The sequence below is a fragment of the Toxorhynchites rutilus genome, chromosome 3 (assembly GCF_029784135.1).
Source record: "Toxorhynchites rutilus septentrionalis strain SRP chromosome 3, ASM2978413v1, whole genome shotgun sequence".
NCBI lineage: Eukaryota > Metazoa > Arthropoda > Insecta > Diptera > Culicidae > Toxorhynchites > Toxorhynchites rutilus.
The window spans coordinates 113207439-113233692 of NC_073746.1; the positions used below are offsets into that span (position 1 = coordinate 113207439).

General features: G+C 38.0%; 1 protein-coding gene and 1 pseudogene across 4 annotated transcripts in view; both read right to left on the minus strand.

Annotated features, from left to right (window-relative positions):
* The window catches only part of LOC129778886 (PRL-1 phosphatase), a 184655-nt gene that overhangs the window by 47283 nt on the left and 111118 nt on the right, over positions 1-26254 (minus strand). For 3 of the 4 annotated variants that reach the window (XM_055786038.1, XM_055786041.1, XM_055786037.1), the window contains one exon: positions 1387-2239. The gene's annotated coding sequence lies outside the window, so the exon portion shown is untranslated. Of the gene's footprint in view, positions 1-1386; positions 2240-24186; positions 25216-26254 lie in introns of those variants that run through there. The other variant, XM_055786039.1, reaches the window with a different exon arrangement.
* On the minus strand, positions 5198-5278 carry LOC129781022 (U4 spliceosomal RNA; annotated as a pseudogene).

A 26254-nucleotide genomic window follows, 5' to 3' on the forward strand; every position in this document is an offset into this window, starting at 1 on the left:
GCCGAAACTATATAACGCCGGCTAGGTGGACTGGTGCACTGGTACTAACGCGCTCGGCCTAGCTACCCTTGCGGGGAACTCCAGACCAACACGGTTCGAGCGGGATTTTGCCTTTCCCTTCACTTTTCCTCCTTTACCATGTCCAGACATGGCTGCTTGGGTTGGTTTGTTGATGTGTTGTGATGCGAACCGATGTGGTGTACGGTTTGAATGAGAATGATCGTCACGGGAGGAAGGAAGGTATTGTATTATAGAGACTTTAAACTTTTGCAGTTCATTCGTCTCTAGCCTTGAGAAAGGCCCTTTGAAAACTCTACTCTATTCTACTCCAGCGCTACCACCTCCGCCCTCTTGCCTTGAGAAAGGCACTCGATCCCTCGCCGTCCAGCCCGTCCAGCAACGATGTTGTCCAGTCGGTGTCCACACAAAGAATGATCGTTACGGCAGCGGAGCGGGGATTTTTAAGCTGACTGGCTGGCTCGAGAATTACGCATGTGTGAGACTGCGACCAATGTTTCGTTCATTTTTTTTTCTTTTTCCTTTCCAATCGTGCTGCGTTGTATTCCGCTGCTGCTCTGGTTGCCCGTTTTGGTCGGTACGATTTGAGGAGCACAAAATGGACCAATCAAAAATGGGCACATAGGGCATTTTGACAATGCTTGATATTTCACAATTATTCAATTATTTATCTCATGAAAAATGAAATGTTATTCATTATGATAGATGCGTAGATATATTTCCTATCAATTGATGCAAAAACCTTTGCGATCTATTGAGATATGCTCGAGTTATAAGCGTTCCAAATCTTGCATTTTTTCCTACTTGTTCAGTGCCTAGATTTCCATTTCACCCCCTATATCTTCCGGTTAGACGTAGTCCTACGTCAAAAATTCGATTTTCCGAATTTCCCTTGGAATATTTTCGAGGATGAAAAAATCAAAGCTTCGAGTGCTTTGAGGCACTCCTAAATCATGTCCGATCGAGCTGAAACTTTACACAAATGATTTTTTTGGGCCTATAAACAAAATGTATACATGATTAAGTGTAATGCAACACACCAATCTAATGTATTATAATTATCCAATAATTGATTGTTTCAATAATCTAGAGAGTGGCCATCTATAGATGTATTCGACAAAATAGTAAAACTTGAAACAGTGCGGCTTAAGCCTTTTTTTACTACGAAAGACGCACCCACGAGGCTCGTTCAAAAAGTCCGTGTAAAAAATCTATTTTTTTTTTTGCAATTATGTTTTTTTGAATCCTAAGGACGGTATTGCCAGACTGCTTATAATTTTTCAGAAACGCAATAGTTATTGTACGCTTGGAATATCCCAGTGATTAAACCTAGAGCTGAATTTCATATGTTTATGATTACGCACTTACCAGATTTATATCCAGCAGCTGAGTTTCCGCCAATTGTTGTTCGTTTAGGTGGCAGATATAAGAACAGCTTCAACACGTACAAACGAACAATTCAAAAGAAATGTGTGAAAACCGTGAGTAGTTGTTGATAGCTTCACGAAGAAAATACGTTGTGTGAATGTGCGACTCTGTATCCCGACGTTGACAAATTCCGTTTACCGTTCCGTTAAGTATTTCGAGGTAACCGAATTGGTTGTAGAATAAAGGCGAATACAAAAAGTACGAACGTAATAGTTTAACCTTTGGAACAACACACCGTTAAGCGATAGTGTGCTCTAGTCAAATCTATATATATCAAATTCCTGCTGATTGCTCTCTGTCACAATATTTTGTTTGCTCTCGAGATGGACACGCTGATAACACTTTTACGATAATTTGCCCGATATTGAATACCACTTCCTTACTCTCTTCGTTTAGCTACTCGATTTGGCGCGAAAAATAGAAAACTTTCACTTGATCTTTATCCACAAAAAGTTCTGATGTTAGTTTTTCTTTCTTTCTCTGAATTCCCGGGGCCTTCCTCTTCCTCTGCTCTCTTCCTCTCTCCCTAGGCGGACACGCTGCTCTCTCTCTCTCACTCGCACTCTCGTCCTATTTTTTTTTTGTTTAGGGCGCTGCACGTCTGTCTCCGAAAAACCAAAACAAAACAACAAACGAGGGGCTACTCAGCAAACTGCAGCTACAGCTTTTCGACGGGAAACGATGGTTTGGGCGCGTGCCACAACGGGGGGCGTGTAGTTTATTTGTGTTGTGCCTGGCAGTATTCTGCGCTGTCTAGCTGAAACTCCATAGAGGTTGGAACGAGTCGCCACAGCTGCAATGAAAAGGGAGAAGAATATAAAAGTAATTAGTTGTATATGTTGTATTAATACAATATTCTATAGTTTTATATGACAATTAATAAGTTTGACTATGATAAAATATATATCAGAACAATTGGCCATATTGGCCATACACTGCCAATTTAGACGGGCTCTCTTCTATTTGTTTTCTCCTTGTATAGAAGTGGGAGCTACCAGAATTATAATTTAAATTTTCATATGATTAACTTTAATCACGACTTATTTTTCATAAGGGCGCATCTACAATCGTTAGCATCAAAAATCGTAACTCGAAATCCAACTGTTCTGGATTCGACAATTCAATGAACTTTGTAGAAAAGACGATGTATTTAAAATGTTAACTAAACGTTAGAAACTTTTTTTTTATCTCAGAACAACCACCTCCCCCCACCTATTTTCGATACATTTAAATATATTTTTCATTAAAAACTGTTCTCGCTCCACAAAGTTTGTCATGCATAGGAGCTGTGTCGGAATCTCTAAAATGAAGATATGCTAAATTGAATCGCGAAGTCGTAACCATTGAATAAAAGTATTATAGAAAATAGCATTTATCATTTTAATCGTTTTTATTTATAACGTTTTATCCCAAGATCACTAAATTTTGTATAACAAATACAACAAATTTTATTTAACGAAAATCATGAAAAAAAATTCATAATGCAACTGAACATTACATCTAAAGTTTCGAAATCGGATGAATAATGTGAATAATGAAATTGAATAAAGCTCGATTTCAATAAGTTATGCGTTCAATAAAAAAGGCTTCAGTAAATTTCCATAACCTTAAATGCGATAATTGACTAAAGAATCAATCATTAACAGCCCTTTGTTCCCTTTGTTCCTAGTTCAAAAAATGTAATAATATCTTCTGACTTCGAGTCATGAGAACGCAATGGTACGAGTAAAATTTTAATAGGAATCAATACTGGAATTTGGATACTTTATAAAATAATATGACCCTTTCCATGAGGTTATGCACTAGAAAACCAAATTTCAAATCTAGTTTTAGGAGAAAATTGAAAACGTTATTTGAATAAGCACTAATTATATCATAATTTTTTTGCAACAAATTAAATTTTTATGCACCAACCTTTGAGAGAGGTGAGTTTGAAAAACTACTTAACCCTCTACCGCCCAAGTTTTTTTTTATTTATCAAAAAAAACTACTCCACTTTTATCTCGAATTTCCGACTTTCAACACAAAATACTCCTAGCAGAAAGCTGCCAGCATAAAAATAATCTGTATATGTGATAGATGAAAATGTTCTAAAGACGTTCTAGTGGGGGTGAACATTGAAAATAATGTCTGAATAATTTTAAAAGAGAATCCGCGAAGCCCGTCTAACGGCGGGCTTGGGCTGTAGAGGGTTAATTATATTTAAAATATTTTAGGTTTTCACTATTTTTGTGTTTCTTGAGATATCTCTGCACATGCTTAACCAAACTTCAATGTCTATATACCATTGAATGGGTGATTAAATGTTTGTTTGAAGAGCCGTAGGTAGACCTACGTTTCATTTTGTAGTTTATGAGAAACAAGCATTTGAAAAACAGGTATTTTGAAGCGTTGTCACGTCACAAAAATAGAGCATTTTTTTAGTTTATCAAATGAATATAGATTCAAACATTTTTATACTTGGGTTTCTCTGAGCAAACAGTGAAAGTCAACAACCCACAAAATTTGGTTGAGATCGGTCCACAAATAGAGGAGTATCAACTGTCTCCAGAAGTTGTTGTCACGTCACGAATAGTATACGATATACGAATAGTATTCCATTCAAACAGTATTTTGACTCACTACAAACACTTTTTTGCGTTTTCATGAATAAAGCACACAAAATTCAACAATGTTATAATAAAATTAAGAAAATTTCCAACAAGAATCATTAGTTGGAGAATATTTTAGTTAGGTTGGCTTGTTGTCAGTCAAATACTTTAGTGATGTGATGTTTGCTGTTTCGGACTGTTGAACATTAATGATTAATTTAATTAATTACAGTTTCGTTTCAGAACATACAAATGATATTTCTCCTATGTTTTATCAACAATATATGAACGTAGATTCCATAATATAAGATATAATCTTATTTCAACTTCCGGTTTGCTGATGGTATTATTGAATGCTAAAAAATATTGAAAACCCATACGATATGGGCTTACCAGCGGAAGTCGAATGTCGTATTCCGATGCCATTTTAGAATCGAGGATGGTGACTTCCGGTTCGTTAAAAACGGATATAGAAGGCCCGGAATGGCATGAAATCCCACAATACGATCGTGAATGGTAATGTTGGCATATAACCATGGGTGCACGAAGAGGAATAAAAAAAGAATAATGTTTGATAGTGAGAGATAGGATTTAACCCTTTCATTACGGCAGTGTGCTCCGCCGAAGTGTTACCCCTATACGGGGCACTGCGCCGAAAAGTATGCACATCGCGCTGGTGTGATCGAAGAGCAGTATGAATTTCATGTCGTCTAAAGACGACGCTCGTACACACAGGACGTCGCGCGAATGTCGTCTATAGACGGCGCTCGTAACGAAAGGATTAAGTGAGAGGGAGATAATGTTTGAGTGGGAAGAACTTAGCCTTAGAGCGACGTGTGTGGAGTTATACAAAGAAAGTGCACATACAAATGCTCACGCAAACAACAAAGATTAACGATCAACGATCGAAGTCAACGTCAAAGTCAAAGTCATCTTCAATACGCAAACATAAACGCCCTTGCACAGGTATGTGAGTTTATCAAAACTTTCTGATAGCAAAATCAAATGCGTTCCCCCTGTAGTGAACGCCACTCAATGAACCAGGATTGTGCTAGTCATTGATGGCAAGCGCCAAAGTGAACATGTTAAACAATCACGATATAAAAACTATGGATGGGTTATACCGCAAGGTAGGACGTAGGACTGCCGTTGGCTTAGTAATCATTTGTGTTTTTTTCAATTAGCAATAATCGCACTTCGAATGCTCCTCATTGGGTACGATATCGCCGCTGCGCAGAGCTGTGAATTATTGATTAAACTAGTGAATGAACGAAACAATTTACGAATTCAATTGCAAACAAATCCCAATTTATTATCAACATTTTGCCTAATCATTAAAGGGTATGCGTAGAAGTTCAGTGAGCTTGCGACATGAAGGGGCAGTCTTGCAGTCTTGAATAACCGAGCCAAAGCGTTGCATTCGTACCCGCTTTTGTTGACCATGTTAGCAAATTCAGCATTCCAGAGTGTAAAAATGCATGGGGGTATAAAAAGTACTGCCGAGATCTGGAATCCCGATTTTACCAATTTATTGGTTTCGGAATCTGTGTATGTAAAACACATTCCGGTTTGCAAAAACGCAAGCGAGTACAAAAGTACTCGCAGCTTGCATCTCATTTGCAATGCCAATTTCCCCCGGCTCCATGGTTTTGAAGTCTGTGTTAGGGAAACATTCCGATTTGCAAAAGCGCAAACGAGTACGAATGTATCCGCTGCTTGCATTTACTTTGTAATGCCAGTTTCCCTTGGCTCCATGGTTTCGAAGTCTGTGATAGGGAAACATTCCAATTTTCAGAAACGAAAACTAGTACAAAAGTACTCGCTGCTTGCATCTATTTTGCAATGTCAGTTTCCCCAGACTCCATGGTTTAGAAGTCTGTGTTAGGGAAATATTCCGATTTGCAAAAGCGCAAGCGAGTACAAAAGTATCCGCTGCTTGTATCCATTCTTTCTTTCTTTCTTTATTTTTAAGAGGCTTTAAACTTTGCAGTTCATTCGCCTCTTTGTATCCATTTTGCAATGCCGATTTCTTAAGGCTCCATGGTTTTGAAGTCTGTGTTAGGGAAACATCCATTCATTCCTGCGATGGTACCTCAATCGCTGTTCACTAATAACTGAGTGGATTTCCGAGCGGCGCTCGCTTATATACCGATTAGTGATTTCAATAGCCTGTTTTGAAAGCAATTTTAAGGCTATTGAAACAAGTTTTTGGATGAAAAAGTAACAAGTATATAACGCGTAGACATTTTATCTTTCGATTGAAGTGTTTATCATACCATTACGTTCAGTTGTTTGGGAGCTTTTAAAGCTCAAAATCTCGGTCTCCGGCGTAACGCTTTCGTTTTCGAAACTTTGGTTTTACACCCCGGTATAGAAATGAAAGACGTAGTCCTACGTCAAAACTGGAGGTCGGTTTGGGACCACCCCGACTTTTCCCAAATAAAGACATACTGTGTATTACAGGTAACAGGTAGATTCAAATTATATAGCTTTATTTTGATGAACATACCATAAACAATTAAAATTGCCTTGTTTCGCAATGTTTCACAAACTAAAAGAACATAGAACTCATTTTGCACACAGGTCGAATATATTGCCTCTCTGACTTTGGAGGAATGAAAACGTAAAATTGCGCTAAAACGCTAGAATGAAGAGAATTCACCATATTATCAAATTGTCAGCGTTATGACACCATTGAAAATTCAATAGGAAGCATGGTTGCGTTAAGATAACTTTCACCTATAGGATGGACCAATGAGGTACATATTAAGGTGAAGCAGTAGGTGAAGTATATCTGTATTGGCAAGCAAAATAATATGTCGTAATTATTTGCATTTAATATGAAATGTATATGGGAAAAAAACAATGTTCAAAGTACTCACGGTTGCATGATAATTTGAGCCGAAATTCTAATGAAATCAGTCAGCTGTTTGTTTTTTAACAGATGACAATTGTATTGTGGCTTATTTCGATTATTCATGTAGTAAAAAGGTCCAGAGAGCAGTCGAATACTTAGATCTCGAAAGCAGTAACATTTTCGGTGTTTTTTTTATTATTTGCCGATTATTTTCTCACAACATACACACCGACACTGAAAGCCTTTGAAACATCAACTTCGTAACGTTAAAATGAAAATTCGTTTGTTTCAATGAACGTGGGGGAGTGAATATGGCACATGGAAATATCACTTTCCGTCGTTTTCGACGTGATTTCACGAATATTCACTGCACGCTGTCACATTAGCTTCATATTCAGCGGGAACTCTAATAAAATGTACGTTTTTAATTGATAAAACACTTCCTAAAAATAGCATTTTCACATGGATGTGGTAGGCAATCAAATATAAACACAACGACTGATGACACTATTTGAGAAACAATTATCGTAGCGCATGCTATGTCGCTTGAAAAACCACCATCTTCATTTTACGTCACAAAATGCATGCCGTCGAAATGCATGTTCTTGAGAGTTTTTTTGAAAAACTGAGTATACAGAAATCTTTGTTCATCTTTCATTGCCAAATCAAAGAACAAAGTTTATTTGTATGTATTGAAACGGGACTGACAATACAACATTAATGTTCAAAAGTCGGAATCCGCAAAAAGACAGGTGTTGTCACGTCACGAAAGTATTGGGCTGGCAACAAGCGAATTCAACTGCAAAATATTCTCCAACTGAAGATTCTTGTAGGAAATTTTCTCAAATTCACTTTAAAATCGATTACCATTTGGAAATCGTGTGATGTATACATGAAAACGAGAAAAAAAAACTGATTTTAGTGAGTCAAACCGTTGTCACGTCACGCTGGAATGGGTCATATCCGAAGTGCTAAACAAGCAAATGGAATACAATATTTTCGTAGTCCTACATCAGCAATGCGGCCGTACCCTTGATACATATTTTTTGTTTGCATTTTTTTATGTTTATACAAATTGCTCATTTTGAAACAAACTCTCAACAGACTCAATTACATACTAAATAATTTTGTGAAAATTTACAACTTCTATTAGTTTTGAAGAATGACTAAAAAATGGTACCACACTATTGGCAAACTCATCTGATTTAGAATGTACATTCTGTCAAGTATGTACCGGAAATTTTTTTTTTTTTAAAGAAAATGCTTTACTGGTCATCTAGAGTCTCTGTCGGGCAGTCATCGGGTGCGGACGCGTTCACAATCGCTCCGCGTTTATTTTCGTTTAGAGTTTTAGTTTGACATGATCAAGCGAGTTTTGTTTCTTCCGGGTTTTCCTTTATTTGTAGTTTTTCGAAAACAGTCGTACATAATGTGTGAAGACATTTGAGTTTTATGCCTTTATAAAAGCACTGATCACAGCTAGCCTTTTTTCTTTTTTTCCTGAGGCGTCGGTAGTGTGATACAGGAGGACTGTGACTGAACCGCCAAAATTTCTTATTTAATATCATGTATTTGTATTTGCCATACAGCTGGTGATTTGGTTTGGGGGCACTTTTTACTACCTTACCCGGCCAGGCCCTTTGACAGCAATCGGTCGATGGGTTCGTGAGTTACAGCATTGAGTGAAGCAACTTTTGTTATTGTGAACAAAATGGAAAAATCACAAATCAATGAAAACGATGGCAAAATTGCATGAATTGGGCTTCGAATTGCTTCGGCATCCACCGTATTCTCCAGTTCTGGCCCCCAGCGACTATTATTTGTTCGCAGACCTGAAGAGAATTCTCGCTGGCAAGAAATTTAAGACCGATGATGAAGTGATTACCGAAACTGAGGCCTATTTTGAGGAAAAACCGAAAGAGTACTATAAAAATGGTATTAGGTTGCTAGATCGCTATACTTTTCTAGATACTTTACTAGCATTTCCAACTCTAGCCCATCCACCTCTTTAAATCGGACCGATTACTTTGTAATATTGAAGCAATCTCTCGGCAATCAATTCCACTGGTGGTAGCATTTTTTTCCCTCGATCCGTCGCCTTGTCAAGTGGCAGTAAACAGCACATCGAAGGCTCTTTGCTTTGGTGCGCTTCTATATGTGGCCAGCACCCCATAATCGGTCTGCGAACGCAGAAGACTGATGGTCGAGAGATCAAACCGGATTAGGGTGATATCACTTCTCAGCATTTTTTTTAGTCTCTGATATGAGTTTATGTGCGAATAGCACCGTGTTGTGATGGGTGTTCAATCTGAAGTGTTCTTGCAATAACATGGATAGTTGCCTTCATAATAAAGCGGATCCCCATTGATCGGAATAAGTTGGCAGAGTGATTGGAAAACTTTTCGATTAAAATACTTGCATGTAATCTACTAGCACTGAAAAGCGTAATGATGGAGCGAAAAAATGTCATTTTTATTATCTTTCATTTAAAAAAATGCTCCATTGAAATTGAAATTTCATTCCCTCCCTTATCATCACTACCTGCTCAATGTTCTGATATATGGATTACAATCACAGCTGATAAATGTTGTCGTTCGAAAATTGATACATGAGGAAACAATCGCTTCGGTAGTAAACAACAAACATTATATGAATGTGTTGTCAAGCACTGAAAGGGAATGGATCGTTCATGCCCGAAAAGGGTACATTCATCTTTGGCAATTCTGTGTAACTTTGATGTTTGAAAGATTCTATTGAACATGCATACTGTTTCAAGTGCCGAAATAGATAACGTCGAAATAAAGAGTGGTTCTCATTTCTGTGAATTGCAAAGACGAAACTCTAACTCTAGTCTATTTTCAGTTTCCGCGATAGCGGCACAGCATTGACCTAGATTTTCTAAATCGCATATACCTACTAATGATACCAGCGCGTCGTGCGTGTAAATTGTGGTGCTAAATTGAATGCCTGATTGTCGAAGCAAAACTGAGTTCATTCACGAACAACATAGCGTTTCTCGAACACAATTGCCAGTGCCAAAATAAATTCTAGAACCTAACACCAATTTGTCCTATTTGCTTGTCAGTACCCGCGCAGAGGCATCCAATCTTTCATGGGGTTGAGATGGTGTATTTTGCTTTATTCATCTTTTTCTTCTTCAAGATAGGACGCCTGTCAACGCCCCACATCACTGTCGCTTGAATTCGTTCCTGGGAAATGAAATGTAAACATCACAAGTGGAAACCCCGAGAATCATCTGTTGGTATTGAACACGGAAAAAGTCAGACCACTTGGTTTGTTGTGCTTTTGTTTCTATATTTCTCATATATATATTTCTATGGTGCCCTCTTCATCCATAACAAGTTCATTTTACAACACACCCTTCGAAGACGACGCTGTCTTGTGTGTTGTCACCGGTGCCAAAAATGATGCGAAATCCGAGAAATCGGCAGTAGTATATTTGTATTTTGGGGCTTTTTTTGCGTACAACAAACCTGCCAGAAATAGACTCTTTCAGCTCGAGAGAAGAGTAACAAACAACATGTTTCGAAAATTAACCTCCACCAGAGGCCAACCCCACCTTTTTACCCTTGCGTCCTCTACAGTCCAACAGTACACATGTTTTGTTGTTGTGTTCGCGGGGAAAACACGCATTTTATGAAAAAGAAAAACAATTATTCCGAAACTCTGTGTAATTGTAATGCAAAATCACGAAAGTACATCGGTTTGTGTCAGTTTTGCGACCCAACCCGCTTAATTCTTATCGGTATCCGGATTACCGGTTTACATCAAATATTATTCTCGTAAAATCGGAAAGTGAGAAGTTATAGTTACTAAAACAACTGGAATAACTGAAACAGTGAAAGTGTTCACGATGTAACGTACGATTTTAAAACAAGCGTTTAGTTCGCTCGAGTACATCGACCGGGGATAATTTGAGCAAATCGCTCCGATAAAGATTATTTTTAAACGATTCTTCCCGAGAACCTGTTCACCCAACAAAGCCAGTCGACACTTGTTGGTGAAATTGAATGGAAGATGTGTAAGCACACGAACGAGAGAATGCAATAAATTTGTCAACGCTTCGTGCAACAGTTCCTCCGTGTGCTGTTCTGTTGGTGTTGGGGTCATCCTGGTTATTGGGATAGTTCAGTTGCCAATTTGTGACACGGAGAAGAACAGGCCCTTGTTGATCTTACACCGAGCAGCAGCAGCTGGGGACAATTCACTGCCTGCGTTCTGGGCCTAGATCGATAAATAACTCAAAAATGTTTATATGTCTGCCAAGATGCAAAGAAACATGAGTGGGATGAATGGATGCGCTACCGAGACGACGGAGGCAAATAACCCATTTGTGTCGAATTCCCCTGTGCGAGAGAGGCTACGATACAACGACCGAATACATCACATGACGGACGACTCGGACTCTCGTCCAAGCCCCAGGATAAGAGCTCGAGGTAATATACCGTCGGAATTTTGGAGGTCACCTTTTTCGTGTCCGTTGTTTTGGATGTTGGCAGCTTTCGCCAACATGATGGCGACACGGAACTGCCGAATTTTCGACCCAAGCAAAATATCTACCGTCTGCAGGCGGCAGCACACATTAACACGGCGCGGGGTTTGTTTTATGCGGAAAACTTGTTTTGTGCGCTCATTTGTACCTCCATTCCACTTTCTAAACTGCTGCACTTTTCACTGAACGAATGTGCAATGGTGATGCTAGCTGACCTTGTTTATGCAGTGGTATTAAGGTTTGGATCGTCGCAAATGAATTGGATTTGTGCGAATGAGTTTATCCATCGTCGTCGTTGAGGCGATTAGCCGCTGCCGACAATGGAGAGAAAGTAGAGAATGGCGGTGTCTCGGTGAAAGTCGAACATTTTCCGAGACAAGAAAAAATACAGAATCATCATTACAAATCATTACAGTGAATTTAAATGTAAATTCCAGTCAATATGTTCAATCGAACTGATTCCTACGCCGATTTTATTTTGTTTTTGTCACGTAGGACTACGTCTAACAGGACTATATCGGGGTAAAATGAAAATCTGAACATGTAGGAAATAATGAAAGATAAGCGTTCGATACAACTCGTCAATTTCCTAATAGATCGCAAAAATGTTTCCATCAATATTTTTTGGAATAAAGAATGGAATAACTGTGAAATGTCAGGCGTCATCTAAACGAGCTAAATCGCGTATGTTTTGATTGATACATCTTGTGCTGCTCAAAATGTATCGACCAAAATAGACAACTAGAGTAACAGCGGAATACAATTTGAATACATCAATGCTATTGCAAAAACAAACGCAGCCTTCTCCCGTGTATTTCGTTCTCAATACATTGAAAATTTGAAGAGAAGCGGAAACATCGCATCGTAAGCCCCACACCTTTGTGGTAATACAGCTAGTCAAATCGAATAAATTTCGCCGTTCCTTTCCGAACCTATCATTCATTTTCTAACCGCGAAACAATTCACGCAAACTGCAACACATAACAGCAGCATTACCAATATCATCATCTCCAAAATTAACAGCAGCGGGTAGCTGTAACAACGAAGTAAAAATTATGAAACAAAATTACCTTTTCCATTTTAAATATGTTTTCTCTATATTAAAGTAACATGTTTTTTACTGATGAGAAAAATTGGTATTGGTAATTATCTTATATTACATTGGTGACTTTTTTTCTTTATTTCATCCACAGGAGCAATCTCGTCTAGGGTCACAGAGCGCGGTTTTCATCATATCTCATTCCACTTCGGCATCTTCTATCTGATACGCACCACCCAATGACTGTTTACCATACTTCTGTCATCATCACTCGGTAAACACTGCTGGAATGAACAAACAATATCCAACAACCAAACAAAATTGCCCTTTTCAGAGCCACCAAATCATTATCAAAGAGTTTAACGATGTAATTCTTCAATCATATCCAAAATCAACAGATAGCCTAACGGAATCCTACGTCAACTATGCGGTCGTGTCTCGGACACAACTCTCCTGTGGCTTTCTTATAGTTTTCATCGTCTCGGGATCCAAGGCGCTATATTTTTTCATATTTTTTTCTGGAAAGCTGAGCATTTTTCACATAACATATGTAGAAACCAGGGATGCGTTTTTTCCGTTTTTGAGTTTTAATTTTCCAAAGTTACCCGATGATTTCGACGTGTCATGCAATTTTAAGACATTTGGCATAATTTTTTTAAAAAAAACCCTGATTTCCGGTAATTTTTCGGTTTTTTAAAAACTCAAATTTTAACGTTTGTGACACCAGTAAATGAAGTCCGAATTTTTTTTTTATCCCTTTTGTTTAATTTAGGCCCATTAGCATTTTAGCTGTAACAGAGCCAAATTTTAATCGTGTACATGTCACATGTTTATCATATCTATAATTAGCACATTACACAGTTGCCATTTTCGGCGTTAGAGTATTCCCTTCTATACCATTGCATATGGTACACATTTACATAGTAGCCATTTAGGCGTAAGAGTTTTCTTCTGTTCTTCCATTATCCAAGTTAGACCGGACAGCGGAGACAGTTGATTGATCATTGATGAGTTATTTATAGAACAGCAGCCCGATGTGTCTTGCAAGAGCAGAGCAGTTGTATGGATGAATCGATCTCCATCGCTGATGATTGTTGCGTGGACGTAGTTATTCTGTAACAACACAAAGATGATCAATGAGGGCCCTGAGTTTTGAACAAAGTCCGAATGAGCTAATATTTTGGAGAGGATATATTATCGTGCAAATCAACATTTCGTAGCAAATTACGAGTGAAAAATCGAGATAAACATTTTTATTGGTACCCTAAACCATACTTTTCGTTTCGTATTCCAAAGAAAAGTCGCAGAAAATGCACGAACCACAATCACTGCACGATCACTCGTCACTTGAACGCGCACGATACCGCAACCGCCTTATATAGCGCGATTAAATGTGATAATTATCACCAAAACTACCACCTTACATGTGAAAAAAAAATTCAAGAAGCGCAGAGCCGAAACACGCCCGTCGGGTACGAACGTTGCCAGAGAAAAAAATTATACGAGGTTGTGTCCAAGACACGACCACATCGTTGACGTAGAACTACCCTGTTATTTCGTTCAAGTCCTCCGCTTTGCGCTCTTCTCAGCAGAAGCCCTTTCTATTAATATTTCCGCTCTCCATTGGCTCAGCTCTCATCCTTGGTGGAGATGGTTTTGTTACTGTCATGTGAAACCAAATCACACACAAAATTCCTGAATAATTATTTTCTTTGTGAGCCGATGATAGCCTAGTTTGATGATTCCCCACACAATTGTGTAGTTTAATGGAACGGCGTCAGTTTGATGTAATGATTGCAATGCCAGAGATATTAGCGTGTAAGTATTTTGGTCGCGTCCACAACTCAATCCGAAACGAAGATGACGCAAAACGAGGAAGAACAAGCGATGTTCATTGCTTCGTATCTAGAAGGGTACTGAAAGTTTGCCTCAGCGAGATCCAATATTTATGTTCTAGGCAAATATTCCCCCTTTCGTTCTTCTTACTTCTCTTCTTTGTTCACGGAGACTTTAAATCATTCCCCTTCGTTAATCGCCGATAAGTTGCTCGTTATTGACGGCTTGTGAAGGGAAGCTCACAAATGAGAAATGTATGGGAAAATGAAAATCCTTCTAGTTTCCATCAATTTAAACCATTTACACATCAGGGGATTGTAATGTATAGCATAAAAACAAATCCTAGGGAATTTCCGATTCGTTGGGTATATATTGGGTATATATATATATATATATATATATATATATATATATATATATATATATATATATATATATAATATATATATATATATATACATATATATATATATACATATATATATATATATATATATATATATATATATATATATATATATATATATATATATATATATAATATATATATATATATATATATATATATATATATATATATATATATATATATATATATATATATATATATATATATATATATATATATATATATATATATATATATATATATATATATATATATATATATATATATATATATATATATATATATATATATATATATATATATATATATATATATATATATATATATATATATATATATATATATATATATATATATATATATATATATATATATATATATATATATATATATATATATATATATATATAATATATATATATATATATATATATATATATATATATATATATGTGTTTAAAATAATTTGAAATCTAGAATTTAACATTATTATCGTAAATTTCATTCCGTAGCATAAATGCGGAATCACACTGTTTGAAGAATTTCTGGTCTCTTAATACAGTATCGGACATCCGAATCGGGAATCTAAATCTGGATCATGTTCTGGTATTTTTATCAGGAAACAGTAATCATAGAAATTGATCTGGAAGTTGTCTCCGAATCCAAAATGTGAGATTTGTTATTTGAAATATCAATCAGGGAATCAGGAGTCCAAATTTTATTAAAAGATAGAGATATCTTTAGGATCACCTGGATCCTAAAACCTAAAAAATCTTAACAAAATTGATATCTGTCTTCGAAAACTGAAATTTAAATTCAATTCCGTGTCTAGTGACACAAAATTAGAATCAGCATCTAGAATCTGTGATCTGAATCTATTGAATTCTCGCAATTGAATCTAAAATTGGTATCATGGAACTTGGAATCTGTTATGAGAAATCAAAGAATTATCCACTATAGCTCGGAACACAGGACATAAAACATAAATGTTGAATCATCGGAGAGCTGGAATCGCAAAGGCGGAATATGCATATTAGTCTCACATCTGCGACCGAAAGCGAAACGAGACGAAAAGTTTAAATCTGAATCTGGGATCTTGAATTTTGATCTAGTTATTCTAAATATTCTAGTTAATTAAGGTCTTGTAATCTGGAGTTCTCAATTTTTAACTGGAATCTGATTTCGAATTGAAAATTTTGGATTAATTATTTAACCATATGAAACCATTTCGAATGCTAAATCTGAAATATCTGGAACCATCTCGTACAATTTATAATTTGAAACTCGAATTCAGATATATCACCACTTTAGTCCGAATTCACAAATTATCTTGCAAATCAGGAATCAAATATTCCCGTGCAAAACACCAAGCGCACCGAATCGTGTTTCTAGTGTTGATCCTATCATGTTGTATTGTAATCTATAGTAGTCTCTCAGAGGTAATGTACAATTTAAAACAAAAAAGCGCGGAAATCAGATATAAAAACAGGAATATTCAAGGTAACATTTTAAAAGCTTCTACTGTAATCTACACTTTACCGCGACTTGGAATACCTTTACAGCTCTATCCACTTTTCAAGCTGACACTCACTAATGAATATAGACATTTGTATAGAAACAAATGCCAAACTCAGAATCCACAATAAACAGCCATGTGGAAAAATACACAAATCCAATACGACTAAAATGTTATTATGCAATCTACTGATTCCGATAGCCGAGCCAATTACCCGCACAAAATCGGGAAATATCTCCTCTGTCATTTCTATTTCTACGACGCTCATTAGAAGATATATGCATGTTACACATCCAATGAATGCAGTACATTCAAAAGCAGACCTACAGCGTTTCCTAGGGTTTCAATTACAAACACAGTTGTTGTGCTTTTAGCAGCGTCATTTCTCTCCGATTGGCACGTTTCACTGCGTGCCGATCGCGTCATCAATCAAACGCAGTGCAACACAATCAGAACCGAGACGAGTGTAGTCACATTACTCGGAGCGTCTCTGGTCCAGTTGACGTCAATTCGATCTACCATATCACCACAAAAGGTCACCCACCCTCACACGCCACCATCGGGATGGTTGTTGGTTACGCAGCGCCAGACAATAAATAATGAAATTAGAGAAGTTTGCCGGGAGTATCTCGACTCGGGTGGTATCCAATCCTACGGAAAGTTCGAGTTCTCAAATTTATTGATCATCCGGAGATTGTTCTCGTACACAGACACAACATCCTTAACAGTCGTCATAATGAATTATTATCGCTGTCCAGCTAATCACTGTCTCGAATGTATGCGGCGCATATGCTGCAGCAGAATGAATGAATGTGTGAATGAAGAAATCACAGCGAGACATCGCATGTTGCGGCTTACGATGAAAAAAAACCACGATGGAAAAATTTGCGATATCAACTAAGATTACCGGGAAACAATCGCGTCTGCTGCGAGCAACAATTTACGTCATTTGCAAAAAGTGCGGCTAAAACAAAATTGAAATCTTAGTGTAGTTCGAAAAAAACATACCTCCACACAGCCGGGAGTCATCACTTTGTCACAGCTTTTCCGACGATCGGAGATATTTTTATCCATGAACTGGACGAGGAGCGAATATTGTCGACGCACAACGAACAGGATTACGAACAGACAGAACAGCAGAAACAGCAGCCAAAGTATGTATGCAGCAGTTCTCCAATTGTAATTAATTTACAGCCCACGTGACGCTGCTTGGGGTGGAATATCCCCGAAAGATGGTAACGGAGCCCATCGTTATAAGCTCTAGACTGGAGCTGGTAGTAGCCCAAACGAATTCGATAGAGCAGATGGCTAACACCAAACAAAATCAATTGACTTATTGCGAATTACGAATAGTGCAACAACGAGTTGCATATTTTCGAAATGAGTGCCAGCTTCTGATTCCGTTTGATGAGCAGCGCACATCGGACCATTCTAGCAATTTCTGCATGGGCGTCACGAAACAAGCCGAATGTTTTTGATGATAATGTAGGCGGTAATCGATGGAATCGTCGACCTTGTTATTGTTAGTTTGAGTACGCGTTCTTATATGTTGCCATTGTGTTATTGGCGCCGTTATCTATGTTTAGTATTCCTGACGACTTTTGTTCGTCATTCGGTAAGCTTGGAATAATTCACAAACTCGCATACAGCTTTGAACGCTCAACTGGAATAAATCACTAATTAGATACACCCATGTTGGCTAGCTAGTGCTGATGAATGTTTTGAAAAGGCGGCGAATAAAGTATGACATGTTAATTAAATGTTTTCTAGAACCAACAGAAGGTGATAATATCTAAAATCAATTGTAGCATAATCCAAAAAGAAGGAAACTTCCAAAATTGTGAAGAAGAGAGTGTTGTTTTACGTCAAGAAAATTCCATTTGTTTAAATCTGAAGCTTATAATGGTAAAATCTATGCTGTTATCTATCAGCGACTTAACAGCTTTGTATTTTAGTGTGAATTGTTTGATTGATGGATCAACATTTTCATCACGGTGAAGCACACGAACGCTTAATAATTATTAGAAATTTTTACCGAAATTCGGAGTCGATGGTTGCAACTTTAAGAGTGCTTACTCCAATTTTCGGCCGTGATAATCGTCCCAACCGGCAGGCTGTGCGTAGTTCAGTGACCAAATGTTCTCGTGGCTCCGAGAAGCCGCCCGCACGAAGCAACGAAAATATCGCAGCCGCAAGTGAATCCATCCGAAATATCCCAAACCAGTCAATTGCACGGCGTTCTCAAGAATTGGGCATTTTCCAAAGCTTATTGTGGCGCATTTTGTGAAAAGAGCTTGGGCTACATCCTTACCAGATCAAATTGACTCAATAACTAACGCCACTTGAACATATGAACCGCCGAAACTTATCCGATTGGGCTCTGGCGAAACTCGAAGAAAATGATAATTTCATCACGAAATCATCTTCAGCGATGGGACTCATGTCCGACTAAATGGCTTTGTCTACAAGCAAAATATGCGTTATTGGTCAGATTGAACAACCAATAAAACATTGTTTTAGATATGAAATTAAAATAATTGTAGAATGTCTAGCATCATCTGAATGTGCTGAGTCTCACGTTTTGATTGACCCAATTTGTACCCTTCAAATTGTTCCGACCGAGAGTATTAGTGGAGAAAAGAGAGAAGTGAAACATTGCACCGCAAGCTCCACCCCTGTGCGATGAATTTGGAAAAAAGTCGCTACTGCACTCCGAATCGGTCGTTCATTTTCTAACCAAAAAGCACTTCGCATCGATGCATTCATAACTAATATCCGAAATGATAACAATCGTATTGATTTTTAGAATTCATTGTCGGGAGAGAGTTTGTGTGAATTTAGGAGTGATTTTGGGCTTGTTGGTGAGATTTCAACTTCGTGCATTCTTCAAGCGTTAAAAGAGACGTCAAAGTAAAACTCATATTAGGTGTTAATTTGTGTAAAGAATGAAATAGGAGTAACGGTAAGTTTCTTCGTTTCTTTCAAAAATTAATGCTTTATTCTGCAGAAGGGGTTACAAATTTAATATGCAAAGTATTGCCCATCGCTAGTCATAACTTTTTCCCAACTCCTCTCTGGCAATTCAAGAATCCCTTTGCGGGAATAATCGGCCGGTTTGTCGGCTAACCACGAATCGATCGAATTTTTGACTTCATCAAAATTGGAGAAGTGGAGCAATGTCTGGAGAATACGGCGGGAGGGATAGGACCTCCCATTTCAGCGTTTCCAAGTATGTTTTGACCGGTTTCGCGACATGCGACCGAGCATTGTCGTGCTGTAAAATAACATTATCGTGTCTTTGCTCGTATTGTGACCGTTTTTCCTTCAGTGCACGGCTCATCATCGCATCAGTTGTCGTCGGTAGAGGTACCCCGTAATGGTTTCATTCGGTTTTAGCTGCTCATAGTACACCACACCCAAATAGACAGCATAACCTTGAGGCCGTGAATATTCCGCGCTGCCGTCGATGTTGATGCATAGCCGGGGTATCCATACGTTGTCCGACGTTCAGGATTGTAATGAATCCACTTTTCATTGCCAGTAACGATTCGATGCAAAAAACCCTTTCTTTTATGCCGTTGGAGCAGTTGTTCGCACGTGAGAAAAACGCTTTCGACGTCTCGTGGCTTCAATTCACACGGCACCCAATGTCCTATCTTTCGAATCATTCCCATTGCTTTTAAACGATCGGATATGGTTTGCTACTCCAAGTGTAACTGCAAGTTCTTGTTGCGTTTGTGACGGATCTTGATCGAGTAAAACCTCCAATTCTTCATCTTCAAACTTTTTTGGCGGTCCGGAACTTTCTTCGTCTTTCAAGTCAAAATTGCTACTTTTAAACCGTGCAAACCACGTCAGACACGTTCGCTCAGTTGGAGCATGGTCACCATAAACTTCCACCAAAATGCGATGACTTTCCGCAGCTTTTTTCTACATATTGATGTAATGAAGTAACACTCCCCGCAAAAACACTCTCGTTGGTACGAAATTCGACATATTCGAAAACATATGGCAAAAAACAATGTTGTTTACGCTTCATCTTTTTGACATATACTGAAGAAAACGCGCAATGACAGTAGCTCTCCAACGAATGTATGGAAATTTGATTCACTGGAAGAATAATCAAGTTACGCCATCTGTTGTGAAACCGAAGAAACTCACCGGTACACATATTTTTTTATTTGTAGTTTGCATGGCTTTTTGTTTGGCATATAATGCAATTTTTCCACTCGCATACTCACAAGAACTTTCAGTAGTGTTCTAAAATATCCGTTCATTCATTCATTGAGAATCAAACAAATCAAACAAATTCATTACAAAGCTAACGGTCCTACGTCAACCTTGCGGTTATATAACAGCTATAACCCACCCATAGTTTTTATTCTCAATAAATTGTATCTGTAAATTGTAATTGTAAAAAATCCTCAGCTTTCAAGGAAAAATATAAAAAAGTATAGTGCCCTCTAGTTCAAAGCCATGAAAACAACAAAAAACCACTACAATCAATAATTACGAAAACAAGATCCATTGTCTTTGCAAGTGCAATATTTTTTAACAAAAAGCTAGCTCATTGGCTTCAACTTGATATGTCAATCATCTAAATCGGTTCTGTGATTCGAAAGTTATGAATTTTTGAAAAATGATTTTTCGGACTAGCCTCTAATGGAAATGGTCACTCTAACGAAAAAAATAAAAAACGGGTCTAATATTTTGCAATAAAGAACAAAACTACCACTTTTCATGGAAATCTGAGAACCACTAGGGTAGAAGTACCTATCATCGCAATAGTACCTATTATGGTAATACGAGTGAGTTTTTTATTAGTTTAGAAATCATATCTTATTTTTAAAGGATCTAATATAATTTTTAAAAATCAGAAATCTCTTCTTCATCGATATTTGTACTTGATTCCATGCGAAAATTTGTTCTTTTGTTGAAAAAATTAGTTTGAAAATAGTGAGTCCCATTGATGCTTACTTTTTAGCATTTTGCTAAGGAATATGCGGTCAAAATAATGAGATTTGTATGCTGTGAAGGAGCTGTTTTGATGCAACACAGCGTAGACGCATACATTACAACCTTCTTGATGTTGTGATTTGACCAATTTATACAACTTTATCGAAATAAACATAGCGTTTTGTAGTTTTGAATTACCATAATTGGTGCAATTTCACATATACGTGCCAATTATCGCAATATTGAAAACTGCCTTGTTCCTATTATGGTTGTACGAAATCTCTGCAAAGTTGAAAAGCATAGCTGATATGTTCATATTATGGTTGTACGTTTTTATGTTATGGTTGTTATGCTATTATGGTTGTAACTCACGTTTTCACGCTATGCAATTGCATATCATAGGGCGCTTTTGAACGCTCAGCAGTGTAGTGAAATAGCAGTAAGCGTGACCGACCGAAGCATACTTGTTTGATTCTCTCTGTTGCAAATTGAATCTTAAGTGATCGGGTTGATATCCTTTGTTCAGTTCCTGAAGAGAAGCGAATGTACATAACAAACCTAACGCCTTTGTGATCCTCCTGTCAGCTAGCAGAGATGCCTAGCATCGAGGAGCTGGCAGTTATTTTACAACCGGGAAGCACATGACAACAGTCTAGTCTAGAGATGAAACGAATATTCGGTATCCTGCCTATCCGGTCAATATTTGATATACGGCCGGACACCGGAAGCAAAAACAACAATTTCTCATTAACAGAAGCTAAATCATAACCGGAACTTGTAATGCTTGTTAATTCCTTTTTGATTTGTAGTTAATTAAGTGTACCCTCTCTCAGATTGTCATCCCTGAAGTTTTTATTTTTTTAAATTTCGAATACAAATAATTGGTTGATGTTCTTTGCATATTGAAATTATGTGGTACAAAATCTGTCTGGAAGGCCATGGTTATCGTAAGAGAAAGTCAATTAAGAGAATCGATCAGAGCAGAAGCAAAAATTGCCGAATAATGAGTCTTGTACAGATTTTATTGGAATTTTCAAAACTGCCTTCAAATTTGGGAACAATCGCATTATTGAAAAAGTATTCATTGGAAAAAGGGGATATTTTTCATTCTATCAAAACTTTTTCCTGTAGTAAAATTACTTACAGGAGCGTTCTTGGAATCAAATGCTGATTGTTAAGGTTAATTGGATTTACCATTGATTTGGTTAGTGAAACACTGCGTTAAAATGCAAAATCTTAAAAAAACAGAAAAAATCGAATATTTCTTTCCAGTGTTGTTATCCACTACACCCACACACGATGGATATAAGCATTCAAGTATTATATCTCAAAACATGAAACTTTAAATGAAGCTTTAAAATGATGTATATCCCATCTTCATGCGTTGGTTTTTTACAAAGTTACAGCGTTTCTAAAATCACTTAAAAACATCGACATCGCGCTCCGTTCCCATAATTTTTGTCGAGTGTAGAATCAACGGCATAGTATTGCATACTAGGAATAAGATTTAGAGGCTTAGTTCTATTACAAATTATTATTGAAGTATTATTTGGATCCTATTAACACTTTTCCATGTGACACCGCCTATTACCAGAATAGGTACACTTATTAGGAAACTCCAGGAGCACTATTACCATAATGGGTACATGGAAGTGGCATTTTCAAACAATTTAGTCAATTAATCATCGAAATATCAGTGAAAATCTTCAAAAACAGAGTTCAAACTTCTAGAAAAAGTATACTTTTGTATACTTTTGAACTGAAATAGAGTATTTATTCGTCAATTTCTGCAAGTTGGTGACATATGTCCTCCATAATTGGTACACTTACCCTATATCGGTTGGGCATGGAATTGCTGATGTTTAGGATCTATCGTATGGTCGGGAACCCGTAGGAAGAAAGTTTACATTACAGGGTAACTTCGATATAACGCACATTTTACTTTCAAAATTGTACGTTGTATCGAATTGTACGTTATATCGAAGCATAATAAAGAACTCTGAAACGTAGCTTATATAACTTTATTGTGTTGCTGTTTGAGTAAGATTCGTGAATAAATTCAATTAGAAGACGAAGCCAACTTTTCTCATGATGTTTCCCTACGTTCTGTTGATTGAAGCTTGATTCATTTAGAAGCCGGAATCACAAAACAGTTGTATTTCGGGATTGGTTAAAGTTGCAGCACAAGCTGTAGTATCAAAATACAGATAATTTATCGAAGTTTCCCTGTATCACATTTTGTCTACCGCATGATATTGTGGCATTCACGCTGTCCGACTTACATTAATCCTTTTCTTGAGAAGGACACGTTCATCGCTATTCACGTCTCCCCTCATGCAATATTGGAACTGTGATAATGTGACCAACGTAATAGCTGTTGCCAATTTATAATACGATTATTCTAAAATTGTACGATGAGGAGGGATCACAAATGGTCCCAAATGGTATTCAGTAGTGGCTTGTGCAAGTCTTTTTAAAGCAAGTGAAGCTCGAGGATCCTCCTAGAGGATCACGATGTTAATGCTTATCACGGGACCACGCCGATATAATTAGAAGAAGACAAGCACCTAATGGGGGGAACCGTTTCCCAATCCACTGAGTGGAACAAAAATAAAACTCCACCACAAATTGTTCGGAGAATGTAGCATGCAAGAAGAATAGTATCGGTTCAAATGACACCTATTTCCAATCACCGAACACTTTAAAATAACCTCGAAGAGGAACAAACGATATGTTCTAGAAGAAATAATTCTATTAAATGCGGAATTAGACGTTCTATACACATACACTCTATCGATCGCGCGGAAAGATAGAGTTGTTGTTTAAACGGCCGTCCAAGTGTCGACGTTCACCTGTCTGCCAGTTGAGTTGATTAGACTTGTAAATGCATACTCGCTCTCCTGGTAATTTCGATCTGACACGGTGTACAACTTCCTGTGTTGTTGTTGTTGTTGTATCTAAAGCCGCTGCACTGATTGATTAACTATATACATTGAGAAGTGCAGTTTTCAATGTTTGCATACCTCGTTTTTTCGCCCAGTCGAGAATCTGCCGAGAAAATCTATTTTTAGGTATCCGGAAAAAGAGCTTTCACTGGCACTCTTCGTTCTATTGTATCGCTCCTTGCACAGCAACTTTTCCACTGCTGGTGACTTGTTTCAGAAACAGCTTCCGTTTAAACACTCGCTTCTAGAAAACAAAGCTCGTTTTCTTCCAATGTGTACACAACAACAAAACAACTTTCCTCTCGAGAAAAAAAAATATGTACAGACAGACACAAACGTCTCACTTTCTCTTCTCGGTCATGTTACACTTTCCTTGAAGAATGCATGCGGTTGATGCCGTCGCAGTAGATACTGGCGGAGCTTCAATATAACCACGGTTAGAGGTTCGATTGCGCCGTTGTAATTGACTTTGGGAGGATCTTGTCGTCCGGTACAGTCAGTCATGTAAGACAGAGTTTAGTGTAGCCGAGAAAAATTCGCACACTCGCACTCGCGGCGGCTGTCGATTTCGTCCGCAATGTGTCCCCCCCTCCAATGGTCAGCGATGTCCCCCCCCCTCCAAACAGACAAATGACGACGGGCAACTTTCTCGAACGGTAAACGCCCGCTTGCGGGCCGTCCTAGCGATTATCGTGAGAAACACACTTTGCACTTGGGGGAAAATCTTGGCTATTACCAATTTTACACCGAATCAATCGATTTCAGCTTGCACTTAGTTCCTTCCAGCATAATACTGACACCACTTATAATCAAGCGCACCACCCTCAGGGTATCGACGATGTTAATTCCGCGATTACGGTACACCTATGCGAGAACTTCGAAGTTCCAGCAAAGTTACCGCCTTTGCGATTGAAGTCGCACACACCTCACGAAGCTAGGAAAGCAAAAACCTGTTGCACAATTCGAGAGCTAGCTGGATCGAAACTTTTTCTATTAAATTTCCGCACCGAATTGGCCTTCCGTCACGTATCACCGTCCTCCGGTTAGCAACTAATTTACTACTCGTAAGTTGAAACGAAAACTCAACACTGGGGAGCTCGTCGTCTCGAACGAGATAGGGGAGCTCTCTGGGTAGTCTCGAATTATGCCCATCATTACCCTCCACTTGTGACCCTGTGTCGAGTCCTCCTCATCCTCTCCTCGCTCGACGTCGAGCATCACCCGTTTCCCCATTTTCGACGTCATCGTTCAGACACGAGAAGGAACCGTACTCTCCTTCTCACGATCTACGCTTCTTCCTATACGAGTGGAGCAACCAAACAACACAGAGCCGGATCTCTCAATTCTACCCGTATTTGGATACTCTCTCGGCAAATCGCATACATAGAAATTATACGGGTATATGTGTATGCCGCTAAAACGCTCGCTAGTGTGGCTGAATAAGTTACTTAGTGTACTGTGTTAAACGGGAGAGCAAGTTCAGACGGTAAGAGGTTAAATTTTGATATGCGCTGCTACTAGTGGAAATGACATAGGTCGTGGTTCGGTGAGTAGTGATGGTCAAAGAGTTAGGATGAATACTCTCTGAATGTTGGTTTTGTAGAAACAGGTATATACAATGAATTGAACTTTGTCGTTCGATAAAACAATTAGAGTTGATCTTGAATAGTGGAGTTCAAATTTTTTTTTGGAGTGGTGTTCAAATTTTACAAAAGCATTAGATGCGGGTTATATCTATGATATAACCGTAAGGTGGACGTAGGACAACCGTTGGCTTAGCAATCAATAGATAACAAGCATATAACTCTTAAGCATCTCACCTCTCGAATATAGTGATTATCATACCACTTCGTTTCGTCGGAAAAGTAAGTTAACGCTCAAAAGAGGAATAGATTCCTCCTCGGAAATACCCAACGCATATAATACCCCCTCCCCACCCTCGACAATGGGCTCATTGGTCGATAGCGGCATTCGTAAGCATTCAGTAGTAGAACTGCTGCTTTCACCAAACAATGCGTCTCCGTTCGGTCCGGCAGCAGGAAAGAAATGGGTTTGAGAAAGAAAAGTGCTTGGCTAGCAAGCGAGAAGGGCTCTTCGGGACGACAATCCAAGTTCCTTATCCACCTGCCCTCACAAAGGGGGGGGG